Source organism: Lithobates pipiens, unplaced genomic scaffold, assembly GCF_037356315.1.
Source record: "Lithobates pipiens isolate NorthernLeopardFrog02 unplaced genomic scaffold, aLitPip1_a1.2 Scaffold_8, whole genome shotgun sequence".
Taxonomy (NCBI): domain Eukaryota; kingdom Metazoa; phylum Chordata; class Amphibia; order Anura; family Ranidae; genus Lithobates; species Lithobates pipiens.
The window spans coordinates 564,088,122-564,098,329 of record NW_027507903.1 but is presented as its reverse complement, the minus strand read 5'-3'; the positions used below and the strand labels follow the sequence as shown (position 1 = coordinate 564,098,329).

The 10,208-nt window shown below is 42.1% G+C and overlaps 1 long non-coding RNA gene across 2 annotated transcripts in view; it reads right to left on the bottom strand.

Moving 5' to 3' along the window:
• Positions 1-1,882: 1,882 nt before the first annotated feature.
• LOC143960996 (uncharacterized) overlaps positions 1,883-10,208 on the bottom strand; it is a 47,358-nt gene continuing 39,032 nt past the window's right edge. Inside the window, exons 3-4 of one of the 2 annotated variants that reach the window (XR_013270394.1) lie at positions 6,331-6,360; positions 1,883-1,903 (exon numbers count right to left, since the gene is read on the bottom strand). This is a non-coding gene — a long non-coding RNA (uncharacterized LOC143960996). Of the gene's footprint in view, positions 1,904-3,860; positions 3,891-6,330; positions 6,361-10,208 lie in introns of both variants that reach the window. The other variant, XR_013270393.1, reaches the window with a different exon arrangement.

The following is a 10,208-nucleotide window of genomic DNA, read 5'->3' as shown; positions in this document are numbered from 1 at the left end:
ATAATAAATAACCTGATATTTACAGAACCAGGGGACAAGCTGCACATGCTCAGTTTGGTGTGTATTGCTAGAGAGGTTTTTTTTGGTTTTTTTTGGAGGAGGGTGCATGTGATCAGCACAGGGTCAATCAGCACTGTCCAGAGAGAGGATCAGAGGAGAATGAAAACTCCACCTACAACTCCACCTACAAGGTTTACTAACCTAAAAGGTGCAATGACCGCTTTTCCCTATCCTCACCGTGTCCACCGCTTTTAAATATCCTATTTAACCCAGACATCCCAGATAGCCTGTCCTATGATCGTATGCTACCATGGACCCAAGCGGGACTCTTTCAACTCCGACACTTTGTTAACCCGGCGACACGCCATTTATTGACTTTTCCCACCTTGCAAAAGCAACACCAGATCCCCCAAAGGCTTCTACATTCATACTTACAGATCAGACACTTTTTCTCTATCAGGTCCCCCTCTCTGACTCTGGACAAACCCACAGAGTTTGAGAGCCTATGTGCTAAGGGTCCTTACGAACCCAGACTGATCTCTACTATTTACACGATATTACATGACGCCATACCTATGACGGTGAACACCCACCACTACATGAGGAAATGGTCTCAGATTCTACAACACGATATTTCCCTGGTGGACTGGGGGATCATATGGGAGCACACTTCCAGAATATCTCGATGTGTGACCCACAAGGAAACTGCTTACAAAGTTCTAATGCACTGGTATAGGACTCCAGATATTCTACATGCCCGTAACAGGTTAATTTCGAAACAATGCTGGAGATGTGGTGGGGAAGTCGGCTCTCACTACCATATTTTTTGGGACTGCCCCCTAGTCCACCAGTTCTGGCTCCAAGTCCAAAATCTGTTAGAAACACTGGCTGGCACTCCTATTCCCCTGACGCCCATGCATTATCTGCTAGGCCTCCCTTTCTCTGGTATTTCTAAGGCCTTGCGCAGATTGTTGTCCTTTATCTTATTGGCTGCTAAAAGGGTCATACCCAGGTTATGGTTGTCCACCTCTCCACCTACACTTCCGCAATTGATCACCACTGTAGCTGACATACGCAGAATGGAACACTTGACGGCCGTAGTGGAGGATAAGATGCAGAAATTTTCTAAAATTTGGTCAACATGGGATGAGTCTACATATGGTTCTGATGGGATTGCTTCTACTTAGATAAACCTGGATACATACATGTCCCCGAGAGAAGGTCTGAAATCTATTTTGTATTTTTTTTCCTTAAAGCTCTCTTTGATGTTACATAGTCTGTTTACAGATTCTGTCTATAACCCCCTTAAAGATACGGTGGAAGATCACTACTTTAATCACATCGCTATGCCTCTATATGTTTAGATTTTGTATGCCTTGTAATCAAAGTATACCTGCATTTTTGATACGTTAATATTCATATCTCATGTATATTTTCTTCTGTATGATGTTGAAAATTTAAAATAAACAATTACAAAAAAAAAAAAGGTTTACTAACAACTGATAGAAGTCACAAGACTGCTATATACTTCTGATGAGAAAAGGTATTTAGCAGTTTATATTTACTAAAATAATTCCATTTCCATGTTCTGTGTACTGTGGGAGACCAGAGATCTAGTGAATGTAGGTTCCTGGGTTTAGTAACACTTTAAGCAATACCAAATGCCATCCAGTCGTATCAGTGTGCCCTATTCACTTATAAGGACACCACACTTGACAAGGTGAGGACAGTGGGTGGAGCTTAGCACCAAAGTCAGGGAAGTGCAGGTAATGTCTATGGGTACGTTGGTCATCACTGTTGAGCCTGCATGCCTGTTTCTTTGTTCAAATGTAGGAAAACTTTGTTCAAATGTAGTAAATCAGTTAGATTAGAAAGTACTTACTGGTTTTGCCTGTATAGTTATCTGTTCAAGAGAGAAGAAGTTAAGGTTACTATATCACATTCAAAATAACCCCTATCATAGCCAGCACTCTACAAAAGCTTCATAGTCACAGGGCTGCCATCACAATTTCTCTGCAGGCCAGTGTAACCTGAGAAACGTTGTGAAGTCAGCTTTTATTAAGCAAAAACCTTTTTTTTTTAGGAAATTTAGAAACAGTACCTTGGACACCTTTCCTGTTAAGCTGGAATCATTGTCTGGGTTAAACTCTCGCTGCTGATGGGTCTGAGGCTTCGGTAGTTCCAGTGTTCGCTGGCCTAAATGGGTTACCTGTCTGGCCTGAGATTCTGTTTTCAGTCACCTCGGTTGGGTCCCTCTTACAGTACGTTTTGCGCCTAAGCCTGGTGGTCCGGACATACGCTTTTCTACTAGCAGCTACATTTGCCTTCATGACCGTGGTAGTTGTGAGCTCCAGGGGAGTGTCAGAGTATTATTTGTGCCTTGCCACGGCCCAGATGCAATTGCCACAACTCTAGGTGCATTCTGGAACCCGATCGGGTAACCAGTGCCTTGGGGAAACCTAGATGGCTGTTGATGAGGAACAAGTCCTGGAAACCAGGCAAGCTGCGCTGTTGTAACCGGACATTCCGGGGTCAGAGTTCTGGTGTTGGCGTATGACCCCAGGGCTAAGTTTGTGGATGACTCATGGTACCCCAGTGTTGGGATGCCTACTGTTTGGAGGGATCAAATGCCATATGTCTCAGGAAATCTGGTCAGTGGGTTACCTAGCCAGTTTTGGGATACTGGCGGTGGGGTCCTCACCAGGCCTTTGGACATTGGCAGCGGGGTGTCCAGTCGGCATGCAGACCCCAGTGGTGGCGCTTTATGGAGCGTCCGGAGGCCGCTTCTAAAGAGGGGGGTACTGTTAGGATTGAGTTCACCTGCCGGTGGCACTGTGCTGTTCTTTGCTGTTTGCTGCAGCTCCAGTGTCCACCAGCAGATGTCTCCCAGGAGCCAGCAGGCTGTAGTATTATTGACATTAGTGATCAGCTGTCAGGGGGCTACTTAAGGCAGCTCCTCCCTTCCCCCAGCGCGTCACGATTCTGTTTGCCTGATCCATCCTGTATCCATCTGCCTTGCTCCTGCTCCCTGCCCTAGTACCAATTCTTGTTTCTCCTATTCCTTGCATCCCTGTATTACCTTGTCATTACATTGTATATGTTTTGTATTTAGTCAGTAGTTTAGTTATTTAGTTATTTTGCCAGTAGTTAGGTTTGTTCATATGCATTGGGATCTGGTTCTTGTTTGTCTTTTGGGGTTGTTTATGTTCACTGTTTGCTGGTGTGTATTTGTGTGTTTCACTGTAAATAAATATCACTTTTAGGATATATACATTGTTTAGTCTCAGTTTCTGGGTGTAGCTACGTGTCTGGTCTCGTTAGCTGCTGATTACTGATACCCTGCTTTCTGTGCATTACACATGTGACCCCTGTATCTGTGAATTAGGCACACTAGACTCCAGTACGCCACATATGTACTCCTGACCCAGAGCAAAGTAGAAGGTTTTATTTAACAATACCCCTTTAAGCCCCTCCCACTGTTTGGCACAATTTGACCAAACCCTTCTGGTACTGCACACTATGCTTGCCACAATTACTTATGGTGTTTGGGGTGTCCCTGGATTTCATTTTGAACATGTAGTCACCTTAACCTTACAAACTCCATACAGTGCCTGCATTTACCTTCATTTTCCCTTTGCTACAAGGGATGTAGTTCTTGACTTCTGTTTTAAGCCCTGTCAAATGCCATGTATTGCTAGGGTGAGGACAGCAGGTGGAGCTTTGCAGTATAGTCAGGGAAGTGCAGGTAATGTCCATGGGCACTTTGGGCATCACTGTTGAGCCTACATGCCTATTACTTTTTTCAGATGTAGGAAAATTTTGTTCAAGTGTAGTAAATCATTTATATTACAAGTACTTACGGTTTGTGTTCAAATTCCTGGTAGTTGTTTCTAGAGAGAATAAAAGTAATGTTACCACATCACATTACATTCTATACTTTTTCTACATCAATGACTTAAATCTTACTAACATCGGTAAACATTACATCCAGGCAGCTTTTCAGGAGATGATCAGAAATCTCCCTTATGGCAGGTTTACTTTAAAACAGAACTCCAGACAATTATTTAAAATCAGGTAACCTAATTATGAATTCATTTAAAAAATAAAGGTACTGTGAGAGGAAAAACTGGGATGCAACTGGAAAGTGTTTCTAATGCCGCGTACACACGATCGTACATTTCGACAACAAAATCCATGTTTTATTCCGACGGATTTTGGCTCAAACTTGTCTTGCATAAACACGGTCACACAAAGTTGGTCGGGAATTTGCAAACGTCAAGAGCGCGGTGACATACAACACGTACGACAGGCCAAGAAAAATCAAGTTTAATAGCCAGTGCTGCTCTTCTGCTTGATTTCGAGCATGCGTGGAACTTTGTGTGTCTGAATTGTGTACACACGATCGGAATTTCCGACAACGGGTTATGTTTTCGGAAAATTTGAGAACCAGATCTCAAATTTTGTGCAGTGGAAATTCCGATGGAAAATGTCCGATGGAGCCTACACATGGTGGGAATTTCCACCAAAAGACTCCCATCGAACATTTTCCGTCAGAAAATCCAACCGCGTGTACAGGGCACAATTGTTCAAAATTTCACATGTATTTGTATTGAAATGCCAGGAGTAACCAGTTGGAATTAAAAAGGGTGAAAATTATAGATTTGGTTCCCTTGAATTGGAAAAATTAAGGCTTTGTTCTTTTCTAAGACCAGGACTTGGATTTGGCTGGTAGGGGTACTCTAGTGATGCACGTCATACAGTAAGGCTTGAGAAAGGGGCTTGACTGCTTTGAAACGCGTTGCTGGCTCAAGGCCTTTCCTTCGTGTATGCCTCCAGCTTGATCCTCTTCTGATTGCATTTGTTCTGTTCTCCTGTGACTCATCAAGCTTCAGTGTGCCAGTGCAGGCTTTACATATGATAGCTTGCCGGTGTTAATATCTAAACTGCAACTAGCTCTCTGCACAGGCTCTGGATCTCCTGAGACTATTGCTTTCTTCATTGTTTTATCTACAGCTACATTTACATGTGTTGAATGGGCTGAAATTTTTAATTCTCATAAAAGTTTCTGGTACCACTAACTTGCACCCTGTATCTGCTCTCATCTTCTGTATCAGCTGGATTGTTCCCAAGATTTAAATCAATGAGCTACAGTCTGATATTTGATGATTTTTAAACCATCTTCATATATTGGATGTTTTTCCTGTTCCTTATCAAGGTTTAATATATGGACTATTTATAAAGTATAGTGTTCTTTGTTATAAGAACAACGAAAAACAATGAAAACTGCGTCTGTTCAAAAAGTGAAAAAGCTATAACTACACTATGAGATATTGATCATAAATCAAACATGAAAAATTGTGTTGCTCTAATTAAAAACCCATTATCGAAATTCATGTGTTAAACCAAAACCATAAATACCATTTAGAAAACTAGTTACCGTATTACATATGAGTACAAAAAAATATAAAATAAATTAAATGAAACATCCAATTCATGAAGTATTAAGTGCATGTGAAAAGAGAAGTCCACAATGTGTACTCAAATTCCAGATAAATAGTGTGTTTCACCACCAGCACTGCTTCCAGGGATCCGTGTAACTAAACCACCACCTCAAAGGTATAGATGCAGGCTTACCAGCATTAAATGACTCCCTAACTAAAAAAAGAAGTCATAGAGAGAGTGTGAAATGTAAATTCACCCAGACCGCGCCATTACTGCTGGCTCGCCATCCAAACATCCTCTTCCGGGTTGACATCCGCCTGACTCTCAGAAAAGATTGACAAAGCAAACACTCCACATAGTGAAATCCTTATTAAAGCTTTTATTATAATAAAAATGCCCGTACACATATGGTGGAGCTATTGTGCAATAAAGGAACTAATTTGGCTGGCAAACAGAGCCATTACACCGTCATTTCTGCTGACGCAAATAAGTCAGCACGTAGCTCCACCCTACGTGTTTTGTCAAATATGACACCATACTGCACACTATGCTTGCCACAATTACTTATGGTGTTTGGGGTGTCCCTGGATTTCATTTTGAACATGTAGTCACCTTAACCTTACAAACTCCATACAGTGCCTGCATTTACCTTCATTTTCCCTTTGCTACAAGGGATGTAGTTCTTGACTTCTGTTTTAAGCCCTGTCAAATGCCATGTATTGCTAGGGTGAGGACAGCAGGTGGAGCTTTGCAGTATAGTCAGGGAAGTGCAGGTAATGTCCATGGGCACTTTGGGCATCACTGTTGAGCCTACATGCCTATTACTTTTTTCAGATGTAGGAAAATTTTGTTCAAGTGTAGTAAATCATTTATATTACAAGTACTTACGGTTTGTGTTCAAATTCCTGGTAGTTGTTTCTAGAGAGAATAAAAGTAATGTTACCACATCACATTACATTCTATACTTTTTCTACATCAATGACTTAAATCTTACTAACATCGGTAAACATTACATCCAGGCAGCTTTTCAGGAGATGATCAGAAATCTCCCTTATGGCAGGTTTACTTTAAAACAGAACTCCAGACAATTATTTAAAATCAGGTAACCTAATTATGAATTCATTTAAAAAATAAAGGTACTGTGAGAGGAAAAACTGGGATGCAACTGGAAAGTGTTTCTAATGCCGCGTACACACGATCGTACATTTCGACAACAAAATCCATGTTTTATTCCGACGGATTTTGGCTCAAACTTGTCTTGCATAAACACGGTCACACAAAGTTGGTCGGGAATTTGCAAACGTCAAGAGCGCGGTGACATACAACACGTACGACAGGCCAAGAAAAATCAAGTTTAATAGCCAGTGCTGCTCTTCTGCTTGATTTCGAGCATGCGTGGAACTTTGTGTGTCTGAATTGTGTACACACGATCGGAATTTCCGACAACGGGTTATGTTTTCGGAAAATTTGAGAACCAGATCTCAAATTTTGTGCAGTGGAAATTCCGATGGAAAATGTCCGATGGAGCCTACACATGGTGGGAATTTCCACCAAAAGACTCCCATCGAACATTTTCCGTCAGAAAATCCAACCGCGTGTACAGGGCACAATTGTTCAAAATTTCACATGTATTTGTATTGAAATGCCAGGAGTAACCAGTTGGAATTAAAAAGGGTGAAAATTATAGATTTGGTTCCCTTGAATTGGAAAAATTAAGGCTTTGTTCTTTTCTAAGACCAGGACTTGGATTTGGCTGGTAGGGGTACTCTAGTGATGCACGTCATACAGTAAGGCTTGAGAAAGGGGCTTGACTGCTTTGAAACGCGTTGCTGGCTCAAGGCCTTTCCTTCGTGTATGCCTCCAGCTTGATCCTCTTCTGATTGCATTTGTTCTGTTCTCCTGTGACTCATCAAGCTTCAGTGTGCCAGTGCAGGCTTTACATATGATAGCTTGCCGGTGTTAATATCTAAACTGCAACTAGCTCTCTGCACAGGCTCTGGATCTCCTGAGACTATTGCTTTCTTCATTGTTTTATCTACAGCTACATTTACATGTGTTGAATGGGCTGAAATTTTTAATTCTCATAAAAGTTTCTGGTACCACTAACTTGCACCCTGTATCTGCTCTCATCTTCTGTATCAGCTGGATTGTTCCCAAGATTTAAATCAATGAGCTACAGTCTGATATTTGATGATTTTTAAACCATCTTCATATATTGGATGTTTTTCCTGTTCCTTATCAAGGTTTAATATATGGACTATTTATAAAGTATAGTGTTCTTTGTTATAAGAACAACGAAAAACAATGAAAACTGCGTCTGTTCAAAAAGTGAAAAAGCTATAACTACACTATGAGATATTGATCATAAATCAAACATGAAAAATTGTGTTGCTCTAATTAAAAACCCATTATCGAAATTCATGTGTTAAACCAAAACCATAAATACCATTTAGAAAACTAGTTACCGTATTACATATGAGTACAAAAAAATATAAAATAAATTAAATGAAACATCCAATTCATGAAGTATTAAGTGCATGTGAAAAGAGAAGTCCACAATGTGTACTCAAATTCCAGATAAATAGTGTGTTTCACCACCAGCACTGCTTCCAGGGATCCGTGTAACTAAACCACCACCTCAAAGGTATAGATGCAGGCTTACCAGCATTAAATGACTCCCTAACTAAAAAAAGAAGTCATAGAGAGAGTGTGAAAATGGAAAATGTATATCAGATACTTACCGTAATTTTCCTTTCCTGATAGGCTCCATGGCAGCATACGTGTGGGTTAGCCCCGCCTCCATAATTACCCAATAGGACCCCTACTCCCATAAATCTTTCCTCCAATCTGCTATCCGTGTTCCGTAACTAGCCTACTCCAACATTTGGGAGGGAACTCCTGCTGCCATGGAGCCTATCAGGAAAGGAAAATTACGGTAAGTATCTGATATAAATTTTCCATTTTCCTGACAGGCTCCATGGCAGCATACGTGTGGGAAATAACTCGCCAAACACACCCGGGTGGGCTAAAAATGTTGAGCAAAGAAACTAGAATTTTATTTTTCATTGTCCACTGGCAATACTTGTAAACCAAAATTAACAGAAGAAAGCGCAGCTGGCTCCACACAATAATGGGAAACAAAAGTATTAATTGAAGACCAGGAAGCCGCTCTACAGATAACTTCTGGTGCGACATGTCGAACTGCTGCCCAAGAGGTCGAGATGCCCCGAGTTGAATGAGCCGTCACTGCCTCAGGAGGAACCAGGCCCTTTGCCTTGTATGCCCTTTGAATCGTTTGGACCACCCAAGATGCTCGCATCCCTTTATTTTTGCCATGGAGAAGGACAAAAAGAAAGTCTGTTCGTCTGAACGAAGCTGTAGCGTCCAAATATTGCTTCAACGTGCGACCAACATCCAAGAATCTCTTGGTTGTCTGACTTTCTAAACGTAGGTAGAACAATCTCCTGATTTTCATGAAATATTGACATAACTTTTGGATTTGACCCAAGCATAGGGTTCAGGACCACTCTGTCCGGAAAGAAGGTTAGAAATGGTTCCACAGACCCAAGATTCCTAATTTACGACACTCTTTTGGCTGAAGTTATTGCCACCAAAAACACTGTCTTGATAGTGATATCTCCTAAAGACAGGGGAGCGTCCAAACTTCTTCCAAGATCAGAAAGAAAGTCCAGTACTAAAGGAAGGTCCCATTTGGGAAACCTGGGCCTTTTTTGAGGCCTAAGCCTGATGGCTCCTTTAAAGAATTGTCGTATTAAGGTATGATTTGCCCACGAAACTCCTGTAAAGGCTGAAATGGCTGAAACTTGTACTCTTAAAGAACTAAATGCCAGAGACAAGTCTAACCCTGACTGAAGGAAGGACAAAATATCTTGGACTGCCGGAGAATTATATGAATTTGAGCTAGAAGACATGTGGACCATAAACCTGGCCCATATACGTTCGTATACTTTATTGGTACTCTTCTGTCTGGCACTAAGAAGGGTTGGAATCGCTTCTTCTGGGCAACCCAGAGCTTCTAGCCTTCCCCTCTCAAGAACCACGCCCTGAGGTGTAGACAGGACGGGCACGGGTGTAATAGTGTGCCCTGGGACAGTAGATCTGGCCTGAGAGGCAGGGGAACTGGATCCTGATAGCTGAGGAGCAACAGCAGAGGAAACCAAGGTCTGTTGGCCCAGAATGGTATTATCGCAATGATCTCCACCTTCTCCCCTCTGAGCCTCAGAAGAAACTGCAGGATTACAGGAACTGGAGGGAAGGCATAGGCTCTCTGAAACTTCCAACAGTCCATGAGAGCATCTGTCCCGAATGCCTGAGGATCCCTGAACCTCGAGTAGTATTTGTGCATCTTGCGATTGTACGGCGAAGCAAACAGATCGACCTCTGGAGACACTCCCAGAGTCAGAAGCCACTCGAAGACATCCCCGTGGAGGGACCACTCGTTGTTGTCTATTCTGACCCGTGACAGAAAATCTGCTTGAACATTCTGGACCCCTGGGATGTATACAGCAGAAATGTTGACCTCATTCTTCTGAGCCCAGCTCATTATCGGTTCTACCTCTCGTAATAGAGACCAACTGCGAGTCCCCCCTTGTTTCTTTATATAGGCCACCGCAGTTGTGTTGTCCAATCTTAACATTACTGACGACCCTGCCACCAGATGGTGAAACGCTAGGAGCGCTTGAAAGGCTGCTCTCAACTCCAGGATATTGGAGACCACACCCATCGACGGGAATGACCACCTTCCT